The following is a 17,866-nucleotide window of genomic DNA, read 5'->3' on the forward strand; positions in this document are numbered from 1 at the left end:
TTTGCATCTGTTTTCTCTCAGAAAGGAAATGTAACATCAACTGTTATTCACTGTCCTATTAAGGGAATAGAAGAATCCAGGATATCTATAAACAGAAAGATAGTGAGGAAACACTTAGCTAACCTAAATGAATTCAAGTCTCCAGGTCCAGATGAATTACACCCGAGTACAGAAGGAGATAGCAGAAGAAATTTTTGAACCCCTCTCCATAATCTTTGAAAATTCATGGAGAACAGGAGAAGTCCCAGAAGACTGGAGAAGAGCAAATGTTGTTCTTATCTTCAAAAAGGGGAAGAAGATGGACCCAAGCAACTATAGGCCGGTGAGTCTGACTTTTATACCAGGAAAGATCTTTGAACAAATTATTAAACAACATGTATGTCAGTACCTGGATAAGAATGAAGTGATTAAACAGAGTCAGCATGGGTTTGTAACTAATAAGTCATGTCAGACTAACTTAATTTCCTTCTATGACGGAATCACTGATTGGGTGGATCAAGGAAATGCTGTAGATATAGTATATCTTGACTTCAGCAAAGCATTTGACAAAGTATCTCATACAATCCTTATTGAAAAAATGACTAAGTATGGAATGGACAAGGCAACTGTTAGGTGGATTCATAACTGGCTTAGTGATCGGACCCAAAGAGTGGTCGTAAATGGCTGCACATCCAGTTGGAAGAATGTCTCAAGTGGGGTACCACAGGGCTCTGTCCTGGGCCCTGTATTGTTCAACATCTTTATCAACGATTTAGATGAAGGAATTGAGGGTAAACTGATTAAATTTGCTGATGACACAAAGCTAGGAGGGATAGCTAATACTAGAGAAGAGAGAGGATTCAAAAAGATATAAATAAACTGGAGAAGTGGGCAGCAACTAACAGAATGGTTTTTAACAGGGAAAATGCAAAGTACTACATCTGGGCAATAAAAATGAAAAAAGCATATACAGAATGGGAGGAATAGGCCTAAGCAACAGCACATGTGAAAAAGATTTGGGTATACTAATAGATCACAGACTGAATATGAGTCAACAGTGTGATGCAGCAGCAAAAAAGGCAAATGCAATTCTAGGATGTATTAACAGAAGCACAGTCTAGATCACGTGAAGTCATTATTTCCCTCTACTCCTCTTTCGTCAGACCTCATCTGGAATATTGTGTCCAGTTTTGGGCACCACATTTTAAAAAAGACATCAACAAACTGGAGCAAGTTCAGAAAAGAGCAACCAGAATGGTGACCAGTCTGCAAACCCTGTCTTATGAGGAAAGGTTGCAGGATTTGGGATTGTTTAGTTTGCAAAAGCGAAGACTGAGAGGAGACTTAATAGCTGTCTACAAATATCTAAAGGGCTGTCACATTGTAGAAGGATCAACTTTATTCTCATTTGCACAAGGAAAGACTAGAAGCAATGGGATGAAACTGAATGGGAGGAGACACAGATTAGATATTAGAAAAAACTTTTTGACAGTTAGAGTGATCAATGAGTGGAACAAGCTGCCACGAGAAGTGGTGAGTTCTCCTTCAATGGAAGTCTTCAAACAGAGGCTGGACAGACATCCGACTGGGATGATTTAGCGAATCCTGCTTTGAGCAGGGGGTTGGACCAGATGGCCCAGGAGGTCCCTTCCAGCTCAACGATTCTATGATTCTATGACCCACCAAGTCATGTGAGGTCTTATTTTTTGCGGGACAAGTTGACGTTTTTATTAGTACCATTTTCGGGCATGTAACATTTTTTGATCTCTTTTTCTATTCTGATTTTTGGGACGCAGAATTAACAAAAAACAGAATTTCATGAATTTCTTTTGGGGGGTGCTTTTACACTGTTCCGCGTGTGGTAAAATTGATAAAGCGGTTTTATTCTTTGGGTCAGTACAATTACAGCGATACCTCATTTATGTCTTTTTTTATATTTTGGCGCTTTTATACAATTAAATCAATTTTATATAAAAAATAATTATTTTTGCACCGCTTTATTCTGCGAGCTATAACTTTTTATTTTTTCACTGATGACTAGTGTTGAGCATTCCAATACCACAAATATTGGTTATCGGCTGATATTTGCTGTATCGTAATTCCGATATTGAGTTCCGATACTTTTAGCATATCGAATACAGGAATCAGAAGTTTCCATAATGCTATGAGCCAGTTTGATTTAATTCAGCCAATGACAATCCTCAGAAGTGTGTGCACATCCTGTTAGGCATGTAGGCATGTTAAGTAATGGCATGGCTGTGATTGGCTGCTGAAATGATGTCATGATGCACTATAAAAGCCGCCGCCGCCACCATTTCGGGTTCACTCTGCTGTGAATTCAGTTAAGGACAGGCTGCTGTTCAAGACTCTGAGGGACAGTTAGACATAGCGATTTTCCAAATCATATTGTGCTTTACCCAGGCTACATAATCAACCACTGTAGCTTTCTTTTGCCTTGCAGCAGAGTTCACAGCTGTCTGCAAGGTCTGTGTGAGTGCAGCTCACGCTGTGTAGTGTTTCCTGCAGCTACGTCTGGTTGTAGGCCGCTCAGCATGCGTCACTGCCTCATACATATTTTTCTTTTATTGCAGCTCATTTTTCATTCTCCTATTAGTGTGCATCCATCCGTATCCATATACGTTGGTTGCAAACACTATAGGATTAGACAGCGGAGCCTTTCTGCAGCCTTTCAGTGCTAGTGCCCAGTTATCTGCACTGTTCACGGCTGTCTGAGAGGTCTCTGTGTGTGAGTGCAGCTCACGCTGTAGTGTGTCCTGCAGCTACGTCTGGTTGTAGGCCGCTAAGCATGCTTCACTGCCTCATACATATTTTTCTTTTATTGCAGCTCATTTTTCATTCTCCTATTAGTGTGCATCCATCCGTATCCATCTACATTGGTTGGTTGCAAACACTATACAGGAGTAGATAGAGGAGCCTTTTTTCTGGCTTGTGCCCTTCAGCCGCAGCCAGATTAGTATTACCCTATTTTTTGGAGCCTCATCTTTTGCATTGTAGGTTACCTTCCTGCATTGTAATAGCTCCAAAAAGTTTGTGATACTATCGCTTTCAAATCTTTGGTCACATCCTTTTAGTTTTTTTTAAAACAAAAAAACAAAATAAAGTTCAAAAAACACTACATTTGACAGTTGTGTAGGCCACATTAGCAAATATTAAAGTGTAGTCCACAAACTTTATAAAATTAGTGTTTCTTATACCTGTTAGCAGCTGTTCAGGAATGAGCACACTAAGCCCCCCCTTTGTACTTTTCTGCCTATCTTTATCAGTCTACCAAGATGAAGAAGGCAGGGAGTAAGGCACATGGGTGTGGAGTTTCAGCAGGGAGAGGACGTGGGGATTCCGCAGGGAGAGGACGTGGGGATTCTGGGCCTGCTGCGGGCACCAGTGAGTCAGCATCCCCCAGTTTTACCAGGCAACCGTCCTTTATGCGCAGCTATGTAGGACCTCGCCGTACCCCACTGCTGCGGGAGGAAAAAATTGAAGCCGTTGTCAGATGGATGGCAGCTAACGCATCGACTTCAATGACTTCCACATCCTCTCAGAGCCAGAGCGCTGAAGAGCAACCATCTGTCTCTTCACCACCTGCCAAATTGCCCAGGCAGTCAGAGAGCCCTGTACAGGAGCCATCACAGTCTCTACTTCTGTTCTCTGAATCTGTTGGCTTGGAAAGAGGGGGCCAGCCAAGCAGCATTCAAGAATGTGAAGAAGAGGGAGTATGCAGTGATGCGCAACTGCTTTGTCCCTCTGAATCTGAAGAGACGGGTGGGCCAGTGCCTATGGTCAGCACACCTCAGTATGCATCAGATGATGACGAGACTCAGGTGCCACTTTCGGGTGCGTACGGTGCTGGTGAGACTACCCAGGAGAAGGTGTTTGAAGAGGGGAGTGTAAATGATGAGGTCCTTGACCCATCATGGCGTGAGGAACAGGAAGGTGGTGGGAGCAGCTCTGAGGAAGAGATTCCCCGAACGGACAAAACAGGAGGGAGAGGTAGTGGGCAGACTTGGTTGCCTGTAGCCTCCACTTCGGCACCCGTTAGGAGCATTCCTCTTCCAAAAGCCAAAACGGGCGCTCCCAAGACTTGCAGTGCGTGGTACTTTTTTGACACAGTTGCAGATGACATTTGCTTTGTCAAATGCAAGCTGTGTCATCAGAAAGTCAAAAGAGGGAAAAGTGTCAGCAACCTCAATACCACAAATATGTGGAAACATGTGCGGACCAAGCACGTGGTGGAGTTACAAAGACACACTGAAGACGTAGGCCAACCTACAGCACCACCAACCACCTCTTCAGCTCGTGTTGTAGCTTCTTCCTCCAGCTCACACACAGCTGGTTCGGCTTCCTCACAGGATCGCCATGGAAGAACCTCTGGCACTGTTGTCCAGAGACCCAGTGACATTTCACCCACAGCATCACGTTCCCGTTCATTCTCACACTCCCAGGCCACTCTACAGCCATCAGTAGCACAGGCATGGGAGAAAAGGCGGCCATACTCAGCAAACCATCCCCGAGCACAGGCTCTGAATGCTGGCATTGCCAAATTACTAGCCCTTGAAATGCTCTCATTCAGGCTGGTGGAGACTGACACCTTCCGGAACTTCATGGCATTGGCAGTCCCACAATACAGCGTGCCCAGCCGCTTTTATTTCAGCAGGAAAGCCATCCCTGCCCTGCAAAAGCATGTGAAGGGAAAAATTAAACATGCGCTACTAAACACCGTCAGTAGCAAGGTCCACCTGGCCACCGATGCGTGGACCAGTACCCATGGACAGGGACGATACCTTTCCCTCACTGCCCACTGGGTCAATGCTGTGGAGCCGGGTACAGATCTTGAGAGTGGAGCTGTACGTGTTCTGCCAACTCCAAGGATTGCAGGAATCCAGTCTGTACACATTGACTCCTCCTTATACTCCAGTTCCTCAGAATCAGCGCTGCAGGAGCCTGTTACGAACGATATGAGCACAGCCGTGGCCAAACGTCAACAGGCGATACAGAAATTAATTTCTTTGGGGAATCGAAGCCACACAGAGCAGGAGCTCTGGAATGCCATCAAGCATGAGAAAAGACACACGAACACTGGATATTTATGATATATCTACACAAATTATTTAAATAGTAGTCATAGTGATAAGTGTTATATTGTTTATATATACTACCACCAGTGTTCAGTGAAAGTAAGTGGTAAACCCACTAGTTACAGAAAACCAAACAAGAGAATAACGAAGAGGACCCATGGACAAGAGAAAACCAGACAAGATATAATCTTCAATAGATACCTTTATTAATAATAAATCAGTGGTGGTATAAGATACCATAAAATTAATATAAAAAAAATTAATATAAAAAAAATTTTTTATATTAATTTTATGGTATCTTATACCACCACTGATTTATTATTAATAAAGGTATCTATTGAAGATTATATCTTGTCTGGTTTTCTCTTGTCCATGGGTCCTCTTCGGTATTCTCTTGTTTGTTTGTTTTTTTAATGCCATCAAGCAGGAGAGCGACGTGTGGTTTCTGCCAGCTAAATCTCCAGCCAGGCTTGGTAGTGTGTGACAATGGCCAAAATCTGGTGGCAGCTCTGGGCCTAGGCAACCTCACTCACATCCCATGTCTGGCACATGTGCTCAACTTGGTCATGTAGAGCTTTCTGAGGGACTATCCGGATCTTGATGCACTGCTGCACAATGTCCGTGAAGAGTGCGCGTTCCAGCACGGCAAGATCGCGCATTGCAGCTCTGCAGCGCCGATTACGCCTTCCGTAACATCGCATCATATGTGACCTACCCACCAGGTGGAATTCAACGTTACATATGTTGGAGCCGTTGTGTGAGCAGCAGGCAGCAGTAATGGAGTACCAGCTGAATCAGGCTCAAACAAGTCGCACTGTGCGCCGGTCACACTTCAGCACCACTGAGTGGGCCTCTATGAAGGACATCTGCCTCGTTTTGCGTGCCTTCGATGATTCCACACGGATGGCGATTGCAGATGATGCACTAGTCAGCATGACTGTCACCCTTATCTGCCTGCTTCAAAAAACAACGGCAAGCACTAAGGGAGGAGGTTTTGGAAGAGGTGGAGGATGAGAAGTCACAAATGCCATTGCTTCTGGACAGTCTGCGCTATGTGGTTACTCACAAAGGCCTAGGCAGGGGACACTTTGTGAGGAGGATGAGGAGGAGTCAATGGAGGAGGAAGACATCTCTCCAGAGGAGGGAAGTACACAATGCTCAAGTCAGTATGTACAGCGAGGGTGGGGTGATGCAGAGCAGGCAGAGATGACGCCTCAAGCAGGGGACAGCGTTTCTTGGGCAGTTGGGAGTCTGCAGCACATGGTTGATTTCATGCTGCAGTGCCTGAGAAACGACCGCCGCATCGCCCACATTCTCAACACGGCTGATTATTGGGTGTACACCCTCCTAGATCCTTGCTACCGGGACAACTTACAAAATATCAGGATCCTGACAGCGCCGGCGTACAACCTCCGCTGAGCAGGGACTCACCCGCACTGTAGGGACCCCTGGGGACCAGGACAGCCAGAATGTATAGGTGCACAGGACCTGAGTGATGAAGTTTAGCAAGCCGGCACGGGACCTACGGTCATGTGACTGCAAGGGGGCGGGGCTTAGCGTCCTGCTTTCAGAGATGACAGAAAACTCAGTCGGGAAAAACAGAGGTCATTCACAGTACGGACAGCGAGGTACAGGAAGGATAAACAGACGGGAGGTCAGACAAAGCCAAAGGTCATACACAAGAGGGCAACGTGGTACCAAGGGGACGAGCAGAGAGAAGTCGGGTCACAAGCAGAGAGTCATACACGAGAGGCAGCGCAGTACAATAGGGACAGGCAGAACTCGAAACAGGGACAGAACCGGATCAAAACCAAACAAGCAAGCAAATCATCAGGTACAAGGCACACATACGCACAAGGTCAACTAACTCAGCCGAGGGCAGGAGTATAACTGACACCGGACCTAGGTCAAGTGAGCATTAAATAGCCGCCCTCTGCCAGGGAGAGGCGGAACAATAAACCCCCAGTCAGACCAGGACGGGCTAAAGCAAAACCCCATCCTGGATTATGACAGTACCCTCCTCTCAATGGGGGGCCACTGGACCCCCAAGTCTCTCAGGGTACTTGGCGTGAAAGGCCCGGACCAACCGATCCGCATGAGCCGATCGAGCAGGAACCCACGAGCCTTCTTCAGGACCGTAGCCTTTCCAATGTACCAGATACTGAAGGGCACGATGGACCAACCTGGAGTCGACAATTCATTCCACCTCGTACTCCGACTGCCCGTCTACCAAAACCGGTGTTGGGGAAGCTGATGATCCCTCCCCAGCGGACCTCACAGGTTTCAAAAGGGCTTTCTGAAAAACATTTGGGATCCGCAGAGATGGCGCGAGACGCAACCGAAAAGCCACCGGGTTAACTGCCTCGATAATTTCATAAGGACCTATAAACTTGGGTCCAAGCTTCGCAGAGGGGACCTTGAGTCATATTCTTGGTGGACAACCACACCTTATCCCCAATCTGAAACACCGGTCCCGCGGATCGTTTTTTGTCCACAAAAAATTTAAATTTGTCCTGGGCCTTCGTAATGTTACTCTGGACCTCTCGCCATACCTCCCCCAACCGCTGGATCGTCTCATCCGCCCCAGGACACCCAGAATTCAAACGGGAAAATTCTCCAAAATGAGGATGGAACCCATGATTGCAGAAAAAGGGAGATGTACCCGTAGACTGGTTAACGCGGTTGTTAAATGCAAACTCAGCCACCAGTAACACAGAACACCAATCATCTTGTCGGTCTGCGGTCAAGCAACGCAGAATTTGCTCCAGCGACTGATTGGTCCACTCGGTCTGCCCATTAGTCTCTGGATGATAAGCGGATGAAAAGGACAGACCAATACCCAACCTTTTACAAAAAGCCCTCCAAAATCTGAAAACAAACTGCACTCCTCTTTCAGACACCACATTCAAGGGTACCCCTATGCAACCACACCACATGCTCAACAAACAATCTGGACAATGTTTCCGCATTAGGTAGAGCTGCCAAAGGTACAAAATGTGCCTGCTTACTAAACCTGTCCACCACAACCCAGACGACGGTATTACCCTTGGAGGGGGGGAAGGTTGGTGATGAAATCCATGGACAAATGCGTCCATGGTCTCTCAGGAATTGGCAGTGGTACCAATTCCCCGGCCGGCCAGTTATGGGGGGTTTTTGCACGGGCACAAACATCACAAGCAGACGCATATTCCCCAACATCAGAGGCTAAAGCAGACCACCAGAATACTCTAGCAATGGCCTTCCGGGTAGCCAAGATCCCTGGATGTCCACCCAGAATTGAGTCATGGAATTCCCGGAGGACCTTAAGGTGAAGCTGAGCTGGCACAAAAAGTTTGTCCACCGGCTTAGCTGGCGGTGCAAGAGACTGGGCTTCCCGAATCTCTCGTTCCAACATATTCGAAATACCTGCCACCACCACCCTTGGCTGAAGACTGGAGGATGGAGGTTCCGGGGGGACACCGGATCTAAACTGCGTGACAAAGCATCCGCTCTGACATTTTTGGACCCTGGCCGAAAAGTGATCGAGATGTTGAATCGGGGAAAAAAAAGTGACCATCTAGCCTGTCTAGGAGTCAACCTCTAAGCTGACTCAATATAAGCTAGGTTTTTGTGGTCCGTAATTACGGTTATAGGATGGACAGCGCCCTCCAAAAAATGCCTCCATTCTTCAAAGGCCAACTTAACAGCCAGAAGTTCTCGTATTTCCCACATCATAGTTTCTCTCCGCAGGAGAGAATTTCTTTGAGAAAAAGGCGCAAGGGCTGAAATTGGTCAAAGTGGCGGGTCCCTGGGACAATACCTCCCCCACCCCCACCTCTGAGGCATCTACCTCAACAATAAATGGTTCCGACGGGTCCGGTTGAACAAGAACCGGGGCCGACATGAAACATGTTTTCAAAAACTGAAATGCGGCTACAGCTGCGGTTGACCAATTCTTGATATCGGCCCCCTTTTGAGTCATGTCTGTGAGGGGTTTAACCACCTGTGAGAACCCCTTTATAAATCTGTGCTAGTAATTGGCGAATCCTAGGAAACGCAGAGCCTTCAAATCACAAGGTTGAACCAACTCGACAATGGCCTGCACCTTATTAGGATCCATGCGATACCCTTCAGCAGACACGATGAACCCCAGAAACGACAGTTCCTGAACAAAAAACAAACATTTTTCCAGTTTAGCAAAGAGACAGTTCTCCCGGAGCCTTTGGAAAACTGCCCGAACATGACCAATGTGAGTCTGTTTATCAGGAGAATAGATCAATATGTCATCCAAATATACCACCAAAAAAGTCCAATAAAATCAGAGAACACGTGATTTATGAAGTTTTGGAAGACCGCTGGAGCATTGGTCAAGCCGAAAAGCATGACCAGATTTTCAAACAACCCTTCAGTAGTGAGAAAAGCGGTTTTCCATTCATCTCCGTCTCGGACTCGGATAAGGTTATACGCTCCCCATAGATCTAATTTTGAAAACCACTTAGCTCCGGACAATTGGTTGTATAAATCAGGAATAAGTGGAAGGGGATACGTATTCCTCACAGTTATCTTATTTAACTCATGAAAATCGAGGCATGGGCGTAAACCACCGTCTTTTTTCTTTACAAAAAAGAACCCCGCCACCACAGGAGAAACAGAAGGACAAATGAGTCCCTTACGGAGGCTCTCGGAAATATACTCCTTCATCGCAGCCCGTTCTGGACCCGAAAGGTTATACAAGCGGGCCTTAGGCAATTTAGCACCTGGAACCAGGTCAATGGCACAATCAAATGGGCGATGTGGTGGTAAAACCTCAGCCTCTTTTTCGGAGAAAACATCCGTATAGTCTATCAGGCACTCCGGAATACCTTCCAGACCCACGGACGACACAGACACAGTATCAAGACATTTCTCAGAACAATAGGGACCCCATTTAACAATGTCCCGACATTCCCAATTAATTACAGGATTATGTAATTGTAACCAGGGGAACCCCAACACCAGTCCCGCTGGCAGGTTGTCCATCACAAAACATGAAATACGTTCCTGGTAAAAGGAACTCACTTTAAGGAGAAACTCTTCAGTACGAAACATAATGTCATTCTTAACCAGTGGTGTTTTGTCAATGGCCTCAATGTCCCTAACTTACACCTGGATACCAAATCAGAGTCAATAAAGTTCAATGCTGATCCGCAATCCACGAAGGCAGAAGTGGATGTGGAGACTCTCCCACAACAAAGTTCCACTTGCAACAACATTTTAGAGAAGGCAGAAAAAGATACCTGAGAGCCTGGGTGACCTCCACGACAATCACCCAGGCTCAGTCGCTTGGTTAGTGGACGGGAGGGGCAAACCTTTCTCCAATGTCCAGAATCGCCACGGTGAAAACAGCCTTTTCTCACGCGCCGTTGTCTCCTTTCATTTTCTTTGAGGTCAATGGTTGCCATCTCCGTGATCTCCAATATAGGACTGGCTCCCCTTCCTTGGGAGAATAACGGTCTTTCACTCTGCATCACTCCCCTCGCCCGTAGCCGGCGATCCATTCAGACTGCCTGTGTCATAGCCTCCTCCAAGGAATCAGGCGAAGGGTGGAGAGCAAAGGCATCTTTCAGATATTCAGACAGGCCTCTACGGAACAAACCCCGGAGGGCGGCATCATTCCAACAGACCTGCAACGCAGCGTCTGAATTCTGAACAAAACCACTCGGCTGAGTGCTTCCCCTGGCACACACTCATCACCATGTCCTCAGCCATACGCATACGATCAGGCTCATCATAAATATGCCCAGGGGCCTTAAAAATGCATCTACCGTCATAAGCTCAGGGGCCGTGGTCAGAAGGGAGAAAGCCCAAGCTTGGGGGGCTCCCCTTAACAGAGACATAATGACCCCCACTCTTTGACTTTCATCCCCAGAAGATTGTGGTCTTAAGGAAAAAAAAAGCTTACAGCCCTCCTTGAAAACTCTGAACTCTTTTTTATCTCCAGAAAAGGTATCCGGTAACTTCACTGGAGACTCAGGGGAGACTAATGTAATATCCTGAGCCCCCGATGAAAAAAACCCCTGCACAGTGTCAGAGATCAGCTGCTGAGACTGAGCCAGGACTCGTTCTCCAAGGAGTTTCTGAGACATCTGGGTCAGGTGTTTAACCTGCTCAGAAACAGCATGCATAGGATCAAAAACACACACAGGAGAAGGGAGCAGCGAAAAAAAAATGCTATCGGTCAGTTATAATATCAGGATCCTGACAGCGCCCGCGTACAACCTCCGCTGAGCAGGGACTCACTCACACTGTAGGGACCCCTGGGGACCAGGACAGCCAGAAAGTATAGGTGCACAGGACCTGAGTGATGAAGTTTAGCAAGCTGGCACGGGACCTACGGTCATGTGACTGCAAGGGGAGGGTCTTAGCGTTGTGCTTTCAGAGAAGACAGAAAACTCAGTCGGGCAAAACGGAGGCCATTCACAGTACAGACAGCGAGGTACAGGAGGGATAAACAGACGGGAGGTCAGACAAAGCCAGAGGTCATACACAAGAGGGCGACGCGGTACCAAGGGGACGAGCAGAGAGAAGTCGGGTCACAAGCAGAGAGTCATACACGATAGGTAGCGCAGTACAAGAGGGACAGGCAGAACTCGAAACAGGGACAGAACCGGATCAAAACCAAACAAGCAAGCAAGAAATCAGGTACAAGGCACACGTATGCACAATGTAAACTAACTCAGCCGAGGGCAGGAGTATAACTAGGTCAAGTGAGCATTAAATAGCCGCCCTCTGCCAGGGAGAGGCGGAACAATAAACCCCCAGTCAGATCAGGACGGGCCAAAGCGAAACCCCGTCCTGGATCATGACACAAAGCCTCATAACACCGTTGAACCGGGAGCGTAAAATGCGGGAGTGCCAAGACACACTGGTGCAGTCCATCATGTTCTCCATTCCACCCGAGAGCAGTGCTGCTAGTGCTTTACAAAGCAGCTCTGTGCGTCGTGGCAGTGGAGGAAGCTCTGCACAAAGAGGGAGCAGAGACAGCGCCTCAGCACAAGGCAAGACCAGTATGGCCCAAATGTGGCAAAGTTTTGTGTGCCCACCACAAATGTCTACACCATCACAGACGGCTCCAGTCAGCAGGAGGCAACGTTTCCGTCAGATGGTGACAGACTACATGTCTTGCCCTGTCAGTGTACTCCCAGACGGCTCTTCCCCCTTCAATTTTTGGGTCTCTAAGCTGGATACATGGCCAGAGCTTAGCCTGTATGCATTGGAGGTGCTGGCTTGCCCTGCTGCCAGTGTATTGTCAGAACGCGTCTTTAGTGCTGCATTACAGACAATACTAGTAGTGGGAATGTGGACAGAGCAGGAGACATTGCCAGACACACATCAGGGGATCAACTGACGTGACTGAGCCCCAGTAACAAAGGAACAAGTGTGGATTGTGCAGACGCCACTTCTGAGCAGCAACTGGCGGTGTTGGAGGCCAGGGGAAATACTAGAGACAGTGGAGCCAGAGGCCTAAGTGGAGCACGGTTACAATCAGTAGTAGTCTACAACCTATATAAAACTTGCTTCAATTAGGCCTCAGCCTGCTCCATGATTGATCCTGGGCTTCAACACAGCCAGTTGTTGCTCGGAAGTGCCGTCTGCACAGAGAAAAACACATGCTCCAGTGTTAGTGGGGTTCAGTAATGCCTGCTGCTCCCCTGCTGTGTGGACGGCAATATCTCCTGCTGCCTCAACATTCAAACTAGATCATATTTTCAACTTGCTCCAAGTAGGACTCAGACTACTGCTGCATGATTGATCCTGGGCTTCAACACAGCCAGTTGTTGCTCGGAAGTTCTGTCTGCACAGAGAAAAACACTAGCTCCTGTGTCAGTGGGGTTCAGTAATGTCAGCTGCTCCCCTGCTGTGTGGACGGCAATATCTCCTGCTGCCTCAACATTCAAACTAGATATTTTCAACTTGCTCCAAGTAGGTCTCAGACTACTGCTGCATGATTGATCCTGGGCTTCAACACAGCCAGTTGTTGCTCGGAAGTGCCGTCCGCACAGAGAAAAACACTAGCTCCTGTGTTAGTGGGGTTCAGTAACGTCAGCTGCTCCCCTGCTGTGTGGACAGCAATATCTCCTGCTGCCTCCACATTCAAACTAGATCATGTTTTCAACATGCTCCAAGTAGGCCTCAGCCTGCTGCATGATTGATCCTGGGCTTCAACACAGCCAGTTGTTGCTCGGAAGTGCTGTCCGCACAGAGAAAAACACTAGCTCCTGTGTCAGTGGGGTTCAGTAACGTCAGCTGCTCCCCTGCTGTGTGGACGGCAATGTCTACTGCTGCCTCCACATTCACACTACTACTGATTTCAAACTTGCTCCAATTAGGCCTCTGGCTCCACTCTGTCTCTAGTATTTCCCCTGGCCTCCAACACCGCCAGTTACTGCTCAGAAGTGACGTCTGCACAATCTACACTTCTTCCTGTGTTACTGGGGTTCAGTAACGTCAGGTGAACCCCTGATGTGTGTCCGGCAATGTCTCCTGCTCTGTCCACATTCCCACTAATAGTAGTGGGAATGTGGACAGAGCAGGAGACATTGCCGGACACACATCAGGGGATCAACTGACGTGACTGAGCCCCAGGTAACACAGGAACAAGTGTGGATTGTGCAGACGCCACTTCTGAGCAGCAACTGGTGGTGTTGGAGGCCAGGGTAAATACTAGAGACAGTGGGGCCAGAGGCCTAAGTGGAGCACGGTTACAATCAGTAGTAGTCTACAACCTATATAAAACTTGCGTCAATTAGGCCTCAGCCTGCTCCATGATTGATCCTGGGCTTCAACACAGCCAGTTGTTGCTCGGAAGTGCCGTCTGCACGGAGAAAAACACATGCTCCAGTGTTAGTGGGGTTCAGTAATGCCTGCTGCTCCCCTGCTGTGTGGACGGCAATGTCTACTGCTGCCTCCACATTCACACTACTACTGATTTCAAACTTGCTCCAATTAGGCCTCTGGCTCCACTCTGTCTCTAGTATTTCCCCTGGCCTCCAACACCGCCAGTTGCTGCTTAGAAGTGACGTCTGCACAATCTACACTTGTTCCTGTGTTACTGGGGTTCAGTAACGTCAGGTGAACCCCTGATGTGTGTCCGGCAATGTCTCCTGCTCTGTCCACATTCCCACTAATAGTTGTGGGAATGTGGACAGAGCAGGAGACATTGCCAGACACACATCAGGGGATCAGCAGACATTACTGAACCCCAGTGACACTGGAACAAGTGTTGATTGTGCAGACGCCACTTCTGAGCAGCAACTTGCGGTGTTGGAGGCCAGGGGAAATACTAGAGACAGAGTGGAGCCAGAGGCCTAATTGGAGCACGTTTAAAATCAGTAGTAGTCTACAACAGATATTAAACTTGATGAAATTAGGCCTCAGCCTACACCCTGATTGACCCTGGGCTCCAACATCGCCAGTTGCTGCTCAGAAGTGTCTTTGGCACAGGTACTCCCTCCTGCCCAGTCTGGTTCCAGCACGCCTGCTGTTTCCGGATAGTGTCAACGTCACTTTGCCACCAATACGTTGTCCTGTCGTGTTGCGGTCGGGTTAGCCGAGTCTATGGTGCCTGCAGTTTCGGTGCTTCCTATGTGTGCTGCGGGTTCTGGTAATAAAGGCTGGTTCTGTAGTGCCAAAAGAACAAGCACCCCCTGTAGGACTGTGGGTTTCCGTAACTGCGGCTGGCTCGCGGCCTTGCAACTTTGTTTTTCATGGGTACCTTCTGCTACCCATCCGGGTTCCAGCACCGTCAGCTGGTTCTCGGCAGTGTCTTTGGCATGGGTACTGCCTCCTGCCCAGCCCGGTTCCAGCACGCCTGCTGTTTCTGGGTAGTGTCAACGTCACTTTGCCACCAATATGTTGTCCTGTCGTGTTGCGGTCGGGTTAGCCGAGTTTATGGTGCCTGCAGTTTCGGTGCTTCCTATGTGGGCTGCGGGTTCTGGTAATAAAGGCTGGTTCTGTAGTGCCAAAAGAACAAGCACCCCCTGTAGGACTGTGGGTTTCCGTAACTGCGGCTGGCTCGCGGCCTTGCAACTTTGTTTTTCATGGGTACCTTCTGCTACCCATCCGGGTTCCAGCACCGTCAGCTGGTTCCCGGCAGTGCCTTTGGCTGAGGTGCCTCCTTCTCGGTATCCGAGTTCCAGCAACGTCTGCTGGTCCTTGGTAGTGCTTTGTAGCACAGGTACCTCCTGCTTAGTAACCGTGTTCCAGCACCGTCAGCTGGTCCACGGTTGTGCCATTGGCTCTTGATCCTTCTGCTGCCCCTCCGGGTTCCAGCACCGTCAGCTGGTCCTCGTTAGTTCCATTTGCTCTTGCAGCTTCTGCTACCCATCCGGGTTCCAGCACCGTCAGCTGGTTCTCGGCAGTTCCTCAGCCTTCTTGTACCTTCTGCTACTTTTCCAAGTTCAAGCTTGTGGAAATGGTTTTTGGTTCTCACTCTGGATCTCCCCGACGACGACCCTGAAGACCACACCGAACCCTGAAGAAGATGACCAAGAGAACAAAGAACATGAAGACAATCACCAAGATGCAGAACAACAAGAGACAGAAGACCAAGAAGCAGAACAAAAAGCAGAACATTAAGCATAAGACTAAAAATCAGAGCAAAAGATATTATCTAAATTATAAGCAGAAGACTAAGCAGTGTATGGGGGTGAGTCCGTTCCTCCTCGTGGTGCCCCTGGAAAATGCCTGCTACTGCAGGCCAAACTGAACGTGGACAAATCCTGTTGTAAATCTTTTGTGACAGGCAGAACAGAAGCTGTAATCTTCAAACTTTTATAGATAACAACTACAGGAATGTGTTGTGAGTTCATTTTCCCCTTCACTACTGAGGCCCGAGGAACTCCCTCTTCTGGTAAAGAAAGGTAGTGAGCCTGATTATCAAACACCTGAGTCTGATGATGATGACTGGCTGAGTGGAGTTACTGACTGGATATAGGGCTGCCGAAGCCCTTCTGCCCTGCGGGTGATTTCTCTGTGGGATCCTTGGAGACCAGTCTGAATTCCTGCTCCTCTAAAGCTAAGTTTTCTGCTCGGCCTTTTGCATTTGTGCTTAGACTTTGTTTTGCTTTGTTTTTCTGGATTTCTGCCATTCCCTGCTGGGGTGTGCTGAATTCCTTTAGCTCTGTCTTCTGAAAATACCTGAGTGCTGATTTAGTTTTTGAAGCCTAGCTGCTTCAGGGTCTTTTTCATATCAGCTTGTTGGCTTATGTCTTTGATAGGGTTTCGGCAGACTGCAACCTTCCTTTCCTGTTCTGTTTAGCTAGCTTGGGCCCCATCGTTTGCTCAGCCTATCTTTCTATCTGTGTGAGTGTTTTTTCTTCTTGCTTCACCGTCATTATATGTTGGGGGCTGCCTTTTACTTTGGGGTCTGCTCTGGGGCAGTTTAGATTTCCTTTTCTGTCTTTAGGCTATTTAGCGCTCTGGCTGTGATCGAGGGGTCTAGGGCATCGTAGGAACCCCCCACGGCTACTGCTAGTTGTGTTGATAGGTTCAGGGGTCCGCAATCTGATAGTTGCCAACTTCTCTGGTTTTCTGGACGTAGCTTCTATTTTTGTGTCTGCCTCCTACGGTGACTCAATCATAACAAAATCACCCGCCATACCGCAGATTCTAGGGTACTCAATAGCAGGAAAGAATTGTAAAAAAAAAGTGTATTTTTCCTCTATATCTCTGAGGCCGTAGGGGAAATTTTTTTTCCTCTCAATTGAGATAAAGCAATTGTCTGATCGTGTGGAGCAGCTCGCTGCGGAAGTGCGGGGAATTTCCGCCTACCTTGCTCATTCACATGCTGCTGAACCAAAGATTCCTACACCTGATGTATTTTTTGGGGATCGGTCTAAATTTTTGAATTTCAAAAATAATTGTAAATTATTTTTTGCCTTGAAGCCTAACTCGTCAGGGAGCTCCGCGCAGCAGGTTAAAATTGTCATCTCTTTGCTGCGTGGCGATCCCCAGGATTGGGCGTTTTCTTTGAAACCAGATGATCCTATTCTGACTAATGTGAACGCATTTTTGTATGATGAACCTAATGCCATTGATCAGGCTGAAAAGACCCTGCTGGCATTGAACCAGGGTCGTGATTCTGCAGAATTGTACTGTCAAAAATTCTGAAAGTGGGCAGTACTTACTACCTGGAATGATAATGCCTTGGCTGCTCTCTTTCGGAAGGGGTTGTCAGAAGCCGTAAAAGATACTATGGTGGGATTTCCTGTTCCCTCTGGTCTTGACGATTCTATGTCATTAGCCATTCAGGTTGATCGGCGTTTGCGCGAACGCAAAGCTGCACGAGAGGTGTTGCCACCTGTTGAACAGATGTCTGAACCTATGCAATGTGATAGAGTTTTTCCAGAGAGCAGCGTCAGGAGTTCAGAAGGCGTAATAAGTTGTGTTTTTTCTGTGGAGATGCCTCGCATATTATTTCTGTCTGTCCTAAACGAGAGAAACGCTTTGCACACACGTTTTCTGTTGGTGGTGTTCAACCCAAGTTTCTTCTGGCTATTACTCTGATCTGCTCCCTGTCCACATTTTCCGCCAAGGCTTTTGTGGATTCGGGAGCAGCCCTAAACCTAATGGACTTGGATTTTCCTAAACGTTGTGGATTTCCGATGACACCTCTGCAGACGCCTATCCCTTTGAGGGGGATTGATGCTACTCCTTTGGCTAAAAATAAACCTCAGTTTTGGACTCAGGTGTTAATGCGGGTTGCCCCAGACCATCAAGAAAATTGCAGATTTTTGGTGTTGCATAATCTGCATGATACTATTGTTCTGGGGTTT

The 17,866-nt window shown here is 47.8% G+C and overlaps 1 protein-coding gene across 7 annotated transcripts in view; it reads right to left on the reverse strand.

Annotated features, from left to right (window-relative positions):
- Positions 1-17,866, reverse strand: part of TMEM242 (transmembrane protein 242) — a 319,004-nt gene that overhangs the window by 125,596 nt on the left and 175,542 nt on the right. Inside the window, exon 2 of one of the 7 annotated variants that reach the window (XR_012227499.1) lies at positions 15,471-15,564. The exons of 5 other annotated variants lie outside the window; for them this stretch is intronic. The gene's annotated coding sequence lies outside the window, so the exon portion shown is untranslated. One more of the 7 variants, XR_012227500.1, reaches the window with a different exon arrangement.

The sequence above is a fragment of the Dendrobates tinctorius genome, unplaced genomic scaffold, assembly GCF_039654945.1.
Source record: "Dendrobates tinctorius isolate UK_male_01 unplaced genomic scaffold, ASM3965494v1 ptg000409l, whole genome shotgun sequence".
Taxonomy (NCBI): domain Eukaryota; kingdom Metazoa; phylum Chordata; class Amphibia; order Anura; family Dendrobatidae; genus Dendrobates; species Dendrobates tinctorius.